Below are 13,146 nucleotides of genomic sequence, written 5' to 3'. Positions count from 1 at the left end.
GCCACTGTGTCTCCCAGCTCAATGACTAGACAGAATGAACAAGCCCCACACTTCAGTGTGCCGTACTTACAAATCCATGCCGGCCACCCTCTACCCTGAGCTTTTGTGCCAACCATTCTGTCAGAACAAATCTACCAAACGGTGCTAGATAATATATGCCTTCATGTCTATTTCTAGCAGCATGCCAGGGCCCTGCCAAAGAAAGATGCTGTGTCCCCATGGGGTGATAGTCATAACAAATATGCACACACAGATAGAAGAAGAAGAGTCTGGTTGGAAGTACTGCATAAGATTGAATCATCTTTTTTTTGTACCTTTATTTAACTAGGCAAGTCAGTTAAGAACAAATTATTATTTTCAATGACGGCCTGGAAACAGTGGGTTAACTGCCTTGTTCAGGGGCAGAACGACAGATTTTTACCTTGTCAGCTTGGGGATTCGATCTTGCGACCTTTCAGTTACAAGTCCAACACTCTAACCACTAGGCTACTTGCCACCCCAGGTAGCCTAAGCACCTACTGTATACAACCAAAGTTTGCCGAAGCAGATTTAGAAAGGGTAAAAGTGATAGAGGTTGATTGTCCAGGCCTTGTGCACAAGCCTAGTTCAGTATGTATTATCAAAAGTATTATTAAGTAAAAAAATTAGGTCAAAATTCGATTCATGTAGACAATGCACCTTACATAATACAAGAGGGAAATTGGCAAAGGGTACTAGCCAGTGGTTTTATATCAAATTATTTTGAGATGTTCAGCAGGAGTATGAGATATAGCAGGTGCCTTGTGTCTGAGATCTATTACATATCAGTAGTGCAATTACTGACAGAAATTAAATCAGAGAGAGCCCCTGTGACAACAAAATTGTTGATGGGTGTGACGCAAACACTTCTAAACCCTCCCATTATGCAAAGTAGGGGGCAGCCAAGAGAAGCTAAGCTCAGTACTTATTGACGTGCTCAGGGGGTTTCTATTGCAACACTACTGAGGGGTTCCGGTCATAGCAATGTAATAACCAAATGTGTGAAGACTCAATGACCAGGTTCATATTTCAATGACCAAGTTCATATTTCTTAATGAGGGAAGTGGAATGTGTCTCTGCAATATGTTTCAAGCTTGCTATACTCTGTGGAACAAAGCGTTCTCTAAAACAGGTGTTCCCAACTTAGGGGACGCTACCCCCATAGCAGGGCACCAACATTTTATGGGGGGGGCCTTCCTTGCTTTAAGGGCAACAAAAAAAACATCACTATTGTTTATACCGATCTAAAACAAAGCATAAATATGCAATGCTTTAGGATAGAAACATACGGTAAAATGCCCGAAGAACATGCGACTCTGCTGCACATGGGAATATCTTTGGTTTGTCATTATGACATTCAGAAGCTGAACTATGACATTCCAAAGGAAAAGAGTCAAATAAATTAGACTTTGCTTGGGAAGTAATCTTATGCAATGTGTGACTCTGTCACTATCAATTGATCTATTCACTTTCTGTAAAATAAAATATATATAATTAAATTGAGGGGTAATATAAATAATCATAATAAAACATATTTGGTAGAGGAATAATACACTACATGACCAAAGGTATGTGGACACCTGCTCATTGAACATCTCATTCCAAAATCATGGGTATTAATATGGAGTTGGTCCCCCTTTGCTGCTAGAACAGCCTCCACTCTTCTGGGAAGGATTTCTACGAGATCTTGGAACATTGATGCAGATGCAGGGACTTGCTTCCACTCAGCCACGAGAGCATTAGTGAGGTCGGCACTGATGTTGGGCGATTAGGCCTGGCTCGCAGTCGGCGTTCCAATTCCTCCCAAAGGTGTTTGATGGGGTTGAGGTCAGGGCTCTGTCAAGAGTTTTTTGTTAAACTATGCAGAATTGCAGAAAATGAGCTTCAAAACAACATTTTCCTAGGTCCCTCAAATTAAACAAAATCAAGCTGGTGGTGTATTTAATATAGGCTTTCTCAATAAACAATAATACATGTGAAAAAGGAGGCCCTGGGGAAAAAGGTTTGGGAACCCCTGCTCTAAATCCTTTGTTGTAGAAAGAAACAGCAGTGTAGCAACAAGACAGGTTTAAGTCTGTGTGTGTACATGTACAGTATGTACACTACCGTTCAACATTTTGGGGTCACTTAGAAATGTCCTTATTTTTTAAAGAAAAGTACTTTTTTTTGTCCATTAAAATAACATCAAATTGATCAGAAATACAGTGTAGATGTTAATGTTGTAAATTACTATTGTTGTTGGAAACGGCAGATTGTTTTTATGGAATATCTACATAGGCGTACAGAGGCTCATTATCAGTAACCATCACTCCTGTGTTCCAATGGCACGTTGTGTTAGCTTATCCAAGTTTATCATTTAAAAGGTTAATTGATCATTAGAAAACCCCTTTGCAATTATGTTAGCACAGCTGAAAACTGTTGTTCTGATTAAAGAAGCAATAAAACTAGCCTTCTTTAGACTAGTTGAGTTTCTGGAGCATTAGCATTTGTGGGTTTGATTACAGGCTCAAAATGGCCAGAAACAAATAACTTTCTTCTGAAACTTGTCAGTCTTTCTTGTTCTGAGAAATTAAGACTATTCCATGCGGGAAATTGGCAAGAAACTGAAGATCTTGTACAATGCTGTGTACTACTTCCTTCACAGAAACAGCGACACTGGCTCTAACCAGAATAGAAAGAGGAGTGGGAGGCCCTGTGCACAACTGAGCAAGAGGACAAGTACATTAGAGTGTCTAGTTTGAGAAACAGACACCTCACAAGTCCTCAACTGGCAACTTCATTAAATAGTAGCCGCAAAGCACCAGTCTCAACGTCAACAGTGAAGAGGCGATTCCGGTTGCTGGTCTTCTAAACAGAGTTTCTCTGTCCAGTGTCTGTGTTCTTTTGCCCATCTTAATAATTTATTTTTATTGGCCAGTCTGAGATATGGCTTTTTCTTTGCAACTCTGCCTAGAAGGCCAGCATCCTGGAGTCGCTTCTTCACTGTTGGCGTTGAGACTGGTGTTTTGCGTCTACTATTTAATGAAGTTTTACAGCTGTGTCATGCCTATCCTCCCCTAATATGACTGACCAAGTTAGTCTATGTCCATGTCCCCATGCCCCTCCCGTGTGCCCAGTCCTCATCCATCCTCATTATTAATGCACCATGATCAACAGCATTACCATGACTGCATGTTGGGCACACAACTCACGTTTGCAGCTTATTTCAGGTTCCCTTTTAAAATGGTCATCAACCAATCAATAAAAGACATTCAATCTTGTCAACCAATCAGTCATTTCATTTGTCAAACTCTTCAGATTTGTAGTTTTGCCTTTTGACTTTTGATCATGTAGAACAAGATACACCTACATGCAGACTACTGTCCATGCATAGGTTTGATCATTCTGAATTCCGTCTACACATCCGCTCTGCCAACTGAGGCCTCCATGACACATGATGGACTCTCCACCTGGGTGCCTGGGCTCTGCTTGTCTCTGTGCTGGTGTGAAGCCAGACCAGACAGGTTCTGCTTGGTGAGGATGCACTGTGAGGAGACAATAGAGAAGGAGAAGAAGGGGAGAGAGTGATGCACTCTGGGCCAGTGCCACACTCAATTTAGCCTGCCACTTAATCCTCTCTGGCTTCAGCTGTCTGGGCTGGCAGACAGGAGGAACAGTTATGTAAAGCTAGCCGCAGCTTGTGGAAGCTCCAGTGAGCAGGGAGGGAGTGAGAAGGGAGAAGGGAGGGAGCGAGAAGGGAGCAGGGAGGGAGCAATAAGGGAGCAATAAGGGAGCAGGGAGGGAGCGATAAGGGAGCAGGGAGGGAGCGAGAAGGGAGCAGGGAGGGAGCGAGAAGGGAGCAGGGAGGGAGCGATAAGGGAGCAGAGAGGGAGCGATAAGGGAGCAGGGAGGGAGCGATAAGGGAGCAGGGAGGAAGCGATAAGGGAGCAGGGAGGAAGCAATAAGGGAGCAGGGAGGGAGCGAGAAGGGAGCAGGAAGGAAGTGAAAATGGGGAAGGATCTCCACACACATGACAGCTGCTCCTATAAAGCACCTTGTGTTTTATAAAATGCCTCTGTGATCGGAGTGTGTACGTGTGTACTTCAGAGGAGGCTGGTGGGAGGAGCTATAAGAGGATGGGATCATTGTAATGGCTGGAATGGAATCAATGGAACAGAGTCAAGGATATTGTTTCCATGTGTTTGATGTGTTTGATACCATTCCGTTGATTCCTTTAACAAAATAAAAAAACAAAACCTTACAACACAACGCCTCTCCCCTATCTGACCTAAATAACTTGTACGTCTATGTAAAGTAATATTTACATTTGACATACGATCTTATCCAGAGCAACTAGGGTTAAGTGCTTTGCTCAACTGATTTTTCACCTAATCGACTTTGGGATTCAAACCAGCAACCTCAGTTACTGGCCCAATGCTCTGAACCACTAGGCAACCTGACGCCACATACGTTTTTCTTAAGTGTTTTGTCAGCACAGATTTTTTTGTATTTCTATATTTATTTTAAATGTATGTAGCTCTGTCCTTGAGCTGTTCTTGTCTATTATTGTTTTGTATTATGTCATGTTTTATGTTTTGTGTGGACCCCAGGAAGAGTAGCTGCTGCTTTTAAAACATCTAATGGAGATCCAAATGAAATCTGTCCGTGCATGCAAATGTGAAAATTATGCTTACAAATCAAATCAAATTGTGTTTGCCGCATGCTTCATAAACAACAGGTGTAGACTAACAGTGAAATGCTTACTTACGGGCCCTTCCCAACAATGCAGAAAGAAAAAAAGAGAAATAGTAGAATATATTTTTTTTAACAAGAGGAATAAATACACAATGAGTAACGATATCTTGGCTATGTACACAGGGTACCAGTACTGAGACAGTATGCAGGGGTAAGAGGTAGTTGAGGTAGATATGTTTGTACATACAGTACCAGTAAAAAGTTTGAACACACCTACTCATTCAAGTGTTTTTCTTTATATTTACTATTTTCTACATTGTAGAATAATAGTGAAGACATAAACTATGAAATAACACATGTGGAATCATGTAGTAACCAAAAAAGTGTTAAACAAATCAAAATATATTTTATATTTGAGATTCTTCAAAGATAGCCACCCTTTGCCTTGATGACAGCTTTGCACACTCTTGGCATTCTCTCAACCAGCTCCACCTGGAATGCTTTTCCAACAGTCTTGAAGAAGTTTCCACATATGCGGAGCACTTGTTGGCTGCTTTTCCTTCACTCTGCGGTCCAACTCATTCCAAACCACCTCAATTGGGTTGAGGTCGGGTGAATGTGGAGGCCAGGTCTTCTGATGCAGCACTCCATCACTCTCCTTCTTGTTCAAATAGCCCTTACACAGCCTGGTGGTGTGTTGGGTCATTGCCCTGTTGAAAAACAAATGATAGTCCCATTAAGCCCAAACCAGATGGGATGACGTATCGCTGCAGAATGCTGTGGCAGCCATACTGGTTAAGTGTGCCTTGAATTCTAAATAAATAACTGACATTGTCACCAGCAAAGCACTGCCACACCATAACACCTCCTCCTCCATGCTTTACAGTGGGAAATACACATGCAGAGATCATTCGTTCACCCACACCATGTCTCACATAGACATGGCGGTTGGAACAAAAATCTCAAATTTGGACTCATCAAACCAAAGGACAAATTTCCACCGATCTAATGTCCATTGCTTGTGTTTCTTGGCCCAAGCAAGTCTCTTCTTCTTATTGGTGTCCTTTAGTAGTGGTTTATTTACAGCAATTTGACCATGAAGGCCTGATTCACACAGTCTACTCTGAACAGTTGATGTTGAGATGTGTCTGTTACTTGAACTCTGTGATGCATTTATTTGGGCTGCAATTTCTGAGGCTGGTAACTCTAATGAACTTATCCTCTGTATACCCCCCTACCTTGTCACAACACAACTGATTGGCTCAAATGCATTAAGAAGGAAAGAAATTCCACAAATTAACGTGTAAGAAGGCACACCTGTTAATTGAAATGCATTCCAGGTGACTACCTCATGAAGCTGGTTGAGAGAATGCCAAGAGTGTGCAAAGCTGTCATCAAGGCAAAGGGTGGCTACTTTGAAGAATCTCAAATATAAAATATATTTTGATTTGTTTAACACTTTTTTGGTTACTACATGATTTCGTATGTGTTATTTCATAGTTTTGATGTCTTCACTATTATTCTACAATATAGAAAATAGTAAAAAATTAAGAAAAACCCTTGAATGAGTAGGTGTGTCCAAACTTTTGACTGGTACTGTATAGGTAGGGATAAAATGTCTTGGCAATGGCATAAATAATAAACAGTAACAGCAGCGTGTTTGATGAGTCAAAAGAGATTAGTGCAAAAAGGGTCAATGCAGATATTCCGGGTAGCTATTGGTTAACTATATAACTTACTCTCTAGCAGTCTTATAGCTTGGGGGTAGAAGATGTTCAGAGTTCCGTTGGTTCCAGACTTGGTGCATCGGCGGTAGCAGAGAGAACAGTCTATAACTTGGGTGGCTGGAGTCTTTGACAATTTTTAGGGCTTTCCTCTGACACCAACTGGTATAGAAGTCCTGGATGGCAGGGTGCTCGACCCCAGTGATGTATTGGGCCATACGCATTACCCTCTGTAGCGCCTTGTGGTCGGATGCCAAACAGTTGCCATACCAAGCTGTGATGCAGCCAAGATGCGCAAGGTGCCACAGAGGGTAACGCGTATGGGCCAATACACAGCCAATGGTGAAGCTGTGTAACTTTTTGAGGATCTGAGGGCCCATGCCAAATCTTTTCAGCCTCCTGAGGCGGAAGAGGCGTTGTCGTACCCTCTTCACAACTGTGTTGATGTGTGTGGACTATGATAATTCCTTAGTGATGTGGACACCGAGGAATTTGAAGCTCTCGACCTGTTCCACAACAGCCCTGTCGATGTGGATGGGGCGTTCCCCGCCCTCCGTTTCCTGTAGTCCACGTTCAGCTCCTTTGTCTTGCTGATGTTGAGGGAGAGGTTGTCTCTGACCTCCCTGTAGGCTGTCCCATCGTCGTCATTGATCAGGCCTACCACCATTGTCATCTGCTGATGGTGTTGAAGTCGTGCGTGGCCACGCAGTCGTGGGTGAAGAGGGGACTAAGCACGTACCCCTGAGGGGCCCCTGTGTTGAGGGTCACCATGGCGGATGTGTGGTTGCCTACCCTCACCACCTGGGGGCGGCCCGTCAGGAAGTCCAGGATCCAGTTGCAGAGGGAAGTGTTTAATCCCAGGGTCCTTAGCTTAGTCATGAGCTTGGAGGGAACAATGGTATTGTACGCTGAGCTGTAGTCAATGAACAGCATTCTCACATAGGTGTTCCTTATGTCCATGTGGGTAAGGGCAATAGAGATTGTGTCATCTGTGGATCTGTAGGGGTGGTATGCAAATTGGAGTGGGTCCAGGGTGTCTGGGATGATGGTGTTGATTTGAGCCTTGAATAGCCTTTCAAAGCATTTCATGGCTACAGATGTGAGTGCAATGGGGCAATAGTCATTTAGACAGGTTACCTTGGCGTTCTTGAGCACAGGAACTATGGAGGTCTGCTGAAACATGTACTGTAGGTATTACAGACTGGGTCAGGGAGAGGTTGAAAATATCAGTGAAGACACTTCCAAGCTAGTCAGTGCATGCTCTAACTACGCGTCCTGGTAATCCGTCTGGCCCTGCAGCCTTGTGAATGTTAAACTGTTTAAAGGTCTTACTCACATTGGCTACAGAGAGCATGATCACATAGTCATCTGGAACAGCTGTTGTTCTCATGCATAGTTCAGTGTTGCTAGCCTCGAAGCGTGCATAGAAGGTATTTAGCTCATCTGGTAGGCTTGCGTCACTGGACAGCTCGCGCCTGGGTTTCCGTTTGTAATCCGTGATAGTTTGCAAGCCCTGACACATCTGACGAGCATCGGAGCCGGTGTAGTAGGATTTGGTCTTGGTCCTGTATTGAAACTTTGCCTGTTTGATGGTTCGTCGGTGGGCATAGCTGGATTTCTTATAAGCGTCTGGATTAGTGTCCCGCTCAATGAAAGTGGAAGCTCTAGTCTTTAGCTCAGTACAGATGTTGCCTGTAATCCATGGCTTCTATTTGGGATATGTACTGTACGTACGGTCACTGTGGGGACAACTTCATCGATGCACTTATTAATGAAGGCGGTGACTGATGTGGTAAACTCCTCAATGCTATCAGATGGATCCCAGAACATATTCTAGACTGTGCTAGGGAAACAGTCCTGTAGCTGATACTGACACTGATTGGGTTCTTGCATATAAGCAGGAATCAGGAGGATAGAGTTATGGTCAGATTTGCCAAATGAAGGGCGAGGGAGAGCATTGTATGCATCTCTGTGTGTGGAGTAACGGTGATCTAGAGTTTTTTTCTCCTCAAGTTCATAGATGACATGCTGGTAGAAATGAGGTAAAACAGATTTCAGTTTTCCAGCATTAAAGTCACCGGCCACTAGGAGCGCCGCCTTTGGGTGAGCAATTTCTTGTTTGCTTATGGCCTTATACAACTCGTTGAGTGCAGTTTTAGTGCCATAATCAGTTTGTGGTGGTAAATAGACAACTATGGAAAAATATAGATGAAAACTCTCTTAAAATAGTAAATAGTGTGGTCCACAGCTTATCATGAGGTATTCTAACTCAGGCAAGCAGAACCTCGAGACTTCCTTAATATTAGACAGGGGTGTCAAAGTCATTCCATGGAGGGCCTAGTGTCTGCAGGTTTTTGTTTTTTCCTTTCAATTAAGCTCTAGACAACCAGGTGAGGGGAGTTCCTTACTAATTAGTGACCTTAATTCATTAATCAAGTACAAGGGAGGAGTGCAAACCCGCAGCCACTCGGCTTTCCATGGGTATTAGAGATCAGTGATATTAGAGATCAGTTGTTGTTAACAAAGAGACACACCCCCTCCTCTGAGCTTCCCCGACGCAGCCATTCTGTCCTGCCGATGTATAGAAAACCAGCTAGATTTATATTTACAATATCCTTGTTCAGCCACGACTCTGCAAAACATAGGATATTACAGTTCTTCAGATCACGTTGATAGGATAGTCTCGAACGGAGCTCATCCAGTTTATTCTTTAGTGATTGCGCGTTCGCCAATAGAATGGAGGGTAGAGGCGATTAATCCACTCTCTGACTTAGTCTTGTCAGGGTTCCCGCACGCCGGCCTCTATAGCACCATCCCCTCCTTCTTCGAGTGTCGGGAATTCGGGTCTGGTCCGAAATAATCAATATGCCTTTCTCCTCCGACTCATTGAGGTAGAAGTCCTCATCCAAATGGAGGTTAGTGATAGCTGTGCTGATGTCCAGAATCTATTTTCGTTCATAAGAAACTATCAGCACAAAAAAATACACAAAATAGAACAATTGGTCAGGAGCCCATAAAACGCCCACCATTCCACATTATATGTTGGTGTTTGTCAATCTACTATTGGCTTGCTGCTTGTTGAAAATAAAGCATGCGTAACAGGCGTCAATGTGCTTGCTTATCATTTAGCTTCCTTCCTTACTCGTGTGCAATGGGAGTGATCCTGGATCCTCTGCTTCACAAACACACGTGACCGCCCCCTTGAAAATGTCTTTGCCAACTACGATACCAAAAAGCTAGCAATTTGATAGCGCAAGTGGAGATATTTCAAGCTGGGGAGTGAGGTTACATATCCAACTCCGTTACGTATGCACAGGATAATACATTGGCTTCTTAAATAGGATACTTTTAAACATCTAGGAAAGCCTAGAAGGTTAGAGGGTAGAAGAGGCCTAGAAGAGAATGAAAGGGCAGAGAACTTCCCTAGAAGCGATGATGGCTGTACTGTACGAAACAGAATATGAGACAGGAAGTTAACGCTGGGCTACAGTGGCATCTTCTTTGGAATCCACACATGGTGTGACCTCTGAGCGGCCAGTGTCAACCATGTATACCTATGTAGAAAAAAACATGTTAGCAGTTTGCAGACCTTTCAAATCAATCCATGCCTTGAAAGGGGACACCATCAACATATGTGACTTTGTTGCAAAGTGGAATAGACTGAAGTAGAGTTCTAAAGACTAGACAGAGAAGTGGGTGTTGGTGTTGTTGGTGTATACTTAAGGTCTCACTGTCTGAGTCTCAGATGCCTTCTAAGATATCGGGTAGCATTGTAGTACCATGTACACTAGATCGTATAGATATTTGTAAAGCACTTCAATGTGTTTAACATTCAATTTCACATAGAGGTGTCAGAGCCTCATCACAGTACAACCAGCTTCCCATAGCCATCACTATTTCAATACTTTCACACATTACAGAATAAAAATAACCTTGTAAGATTGTGTGTGGATTGGTGTTGCTATTCAAAATGGCAGTGGTATGCATCTCAGGGCCCTATGTACAAATTTTCTGTGCTGTCGGCACCACAGCTTACCTGCCATGGTCAAAATTATAAACAAGCTAGGAGCCTGCTATCAGGCTGCCTATGGAACATACTGTATACTGTAGCTGCAACATGGACGTCTGTAACTGGAGGTGAGAAGGATCAACCCACCCAATCCCAATCCAAACTCTACCCCCTAGACCAATGGTATCCAACTTTTTTCACAAGAATTTCTGGGGACCCAATTTTTGGGGAAAGAATTTATCATGACCCCACACCACCCCAAATCTAATGACACAACCTTAAAGGTAGTCAATTCTGATTTTTACAACACCAAATAGCCTTCAATTGATTACATTTTCATCACTTATCAAAATGAAAAGAAACCAATAAATACATTTACTCAATAAAATTTTATTTTTCAAATAATCTTTCTCAAAAATGTTTGTATATTGTCACATACATGTACTCTTAATTTTTTTTGTTTCCCCCCAAAATGAATTCTTACAAAATGACCAACCCCACTGCCGTTCCCCTCCACTAGGGATTTTGAATAGCACTGCCCTAGATTTTTTTAATGTTTTAATTGAACTAGGCAAGTCAGTTAAGAACAAATTCTTATTTTACAATGACGGCCTACAGTGGATTAACTGCCTTGTTCAGGGGTAGAACAATGGATTTTTACCTTGTCAGCTCAGGGATTTGATCCAGCAACCTTTCGGTTACCGGCCAACACTCTAACCACTAAGCTACCTGCCACACCTACCTGCCATGACCTTAGATACTCCTTGGTAGCCTAGATCTGAAAGGATCAACTAGGTATGGCAACAATCTATGGTAACATCATAATGTGTCAAAGGATAGGTGCTAGCTAGACTATAGGTTTATATGTGATTTGTACCAGGATGATTGAGAAAGTACACATTGTAATGTATTATTAAGATAATATGTTATTCCTACACAGAGTCAAGCACATATAAACATTAAACTAAATAAATCTTTTGAAACGGGTCCATTAAAATAGTGTCTCTCAGTTTGGGTGAGGAAATCACATCCATTGAAACCAGAGACAGTTCAGTCACTTGTGCTGGAGGGGCTATGTTTAGTTCCACGTGTAAAGTTCTCCGTCCACCGGTGCCAGATTGGCTGATTAAATTGCATCGACTCAGCAGTCAGTCTGTCTGTCTGTCTGTCGTCTATTTACCGATACCTCCTCTCCTCCCCTTGACCTGTGACTTTAGCACAGTGGATTTCTACTGACCAGAATTACATAGCCTAGATGGGGGTATGGCTGAGTGGGTTGTCTATGTACATCAGCGGTTTCCCAAAGTAGGGGGCGTGACCCTTTTTATTTTTTACTAGGCAAGTCAGTTAAGAACAAATTCTTATTTTCAATGACAGCCTAGGAACAGTGGGTTAACTGCCTTGTTCAGGGGCAGAAAGACCGATTTTTACCTTGTCAGCTCGGGCTTCGGTCCGGCAACCTTTCGGTTACTGGTCCAATGCTCCTACCCGCCAGGCTACCTGCCGTCCCTGGAGCAACACTCTAATTTTAAGAACACTATGTGGGGTCGCCTGATATGAAAATGGGGTCGCGGGAGAATTGCCCAAATCTTGAGAGAAAAAACATACAGGGCCTATACAAAACAATATATATTATAACAGTGAAGTCGCCAGATATGAAAATGGGATTGCGGTAAAATTTCCAAAATCCTTTTATATATTAACAGAAACTCACATCAATATCTTTGTCAGATAACACTTTTAAACAAAGAATGTATGATATTTCAAGCAATCAAGAGGAAACTGACTGAACGACTCAAACTCCCTAGCTTATGATCTCCAAATGGACGTTAGCTGTGAGGGCTGAGATGCCCATGCATTGAATTTTGTTCACTATACATGTCGAGGGATGCTATTCACGAGGACATATTGTTCTGTCTCACGATTCCCGAGCATGAAACGGCATATGGGATGTTCAGTGTGCTGAATGGCTATATTGACGGAAAACAGATTTCATATGGGATCAAATGGTGGGCTTTTGCACAGATGGCTTCATCTATCACTGGACTCAAAGGGAATTCCCTGTCGTCTACCTCTGAGCATTAAATGCCACGTTAAAAACAACTGGAAACTTGGAACTCAGAAATCTCTGACTTCCAGCTTCAGTGCATTCAAGACAACTGGGAAGTCGGAAATAAACGAGCTCCGACTGGAAGGACCAGGTCGGAATTACAACTTGTGAAGTCGGGCCTCTTTCTGGAACTCAAGACTTTCCTACCTAATGATCACTGACGTCATGATTTGACCTCGTATTTTTATGAGTTCCCAGTTGTCTTGACAGCACCATAAAACTCATGGTAGGCTACCCTAACCACACCTCCCATCGCGACATGCATCAAGCCCTCCTATCTCATTAGTGGTTATGATAAGATACATTGTGTTAGACTAATTTGCAATTGACTGCTCCACATCAAAAGTATGTGAGGGTGAGTTGAGAAGACAATCAGAAATACTGCTAGAATGTTTTTCAATTGACTGCCATAGTCCCAAATAAAAAGTAAACATTGGCTGTTAATTACATACTTTTTTCACACGAGTGGGGATGAGATAATTTTCAGATATCAAAATGGGGTGGTGGGCTAAAAAAAAGATTGGGAACCCCTGATGTACATGTTAGAGTATGTATTTTACATTGTTACATTGCTTACTTACTTTACATGTTGCCATGAAGACATTGCATAA

The 13,146-nt window shown here is 42.6% G+C and overlaps 1 protein-coding gene across 1 annotated transcript in view; it reads left to right on the top strand.

The window, feature by feature from the left end:
- klc3 (kinesin light chain 3) overlaps positions 1-13,146 on the top strand; it is a 38,008-nt gene that overhangs the window by 510 nt on the left and 24,352 nt on the right. The window lies entirely within an intron of this gene.

This window comes from Salmo trutta, chromosome 26 (assembly GCF_901001165.1).
Source record: "Salmo trutta chromosome 26, fSalTru1.1, whole genome shotgun sequence".
NCBI lineage: Eukaryota > Metazoa > Chordata > Actinopteri > Salmoniformes > Salmonidae > Salmo > Salmo trutta.
Note: the sequence above shows the minus strand (reverse complement) of the source record. Positions and strands in the feature narration are given on the sequence as shown.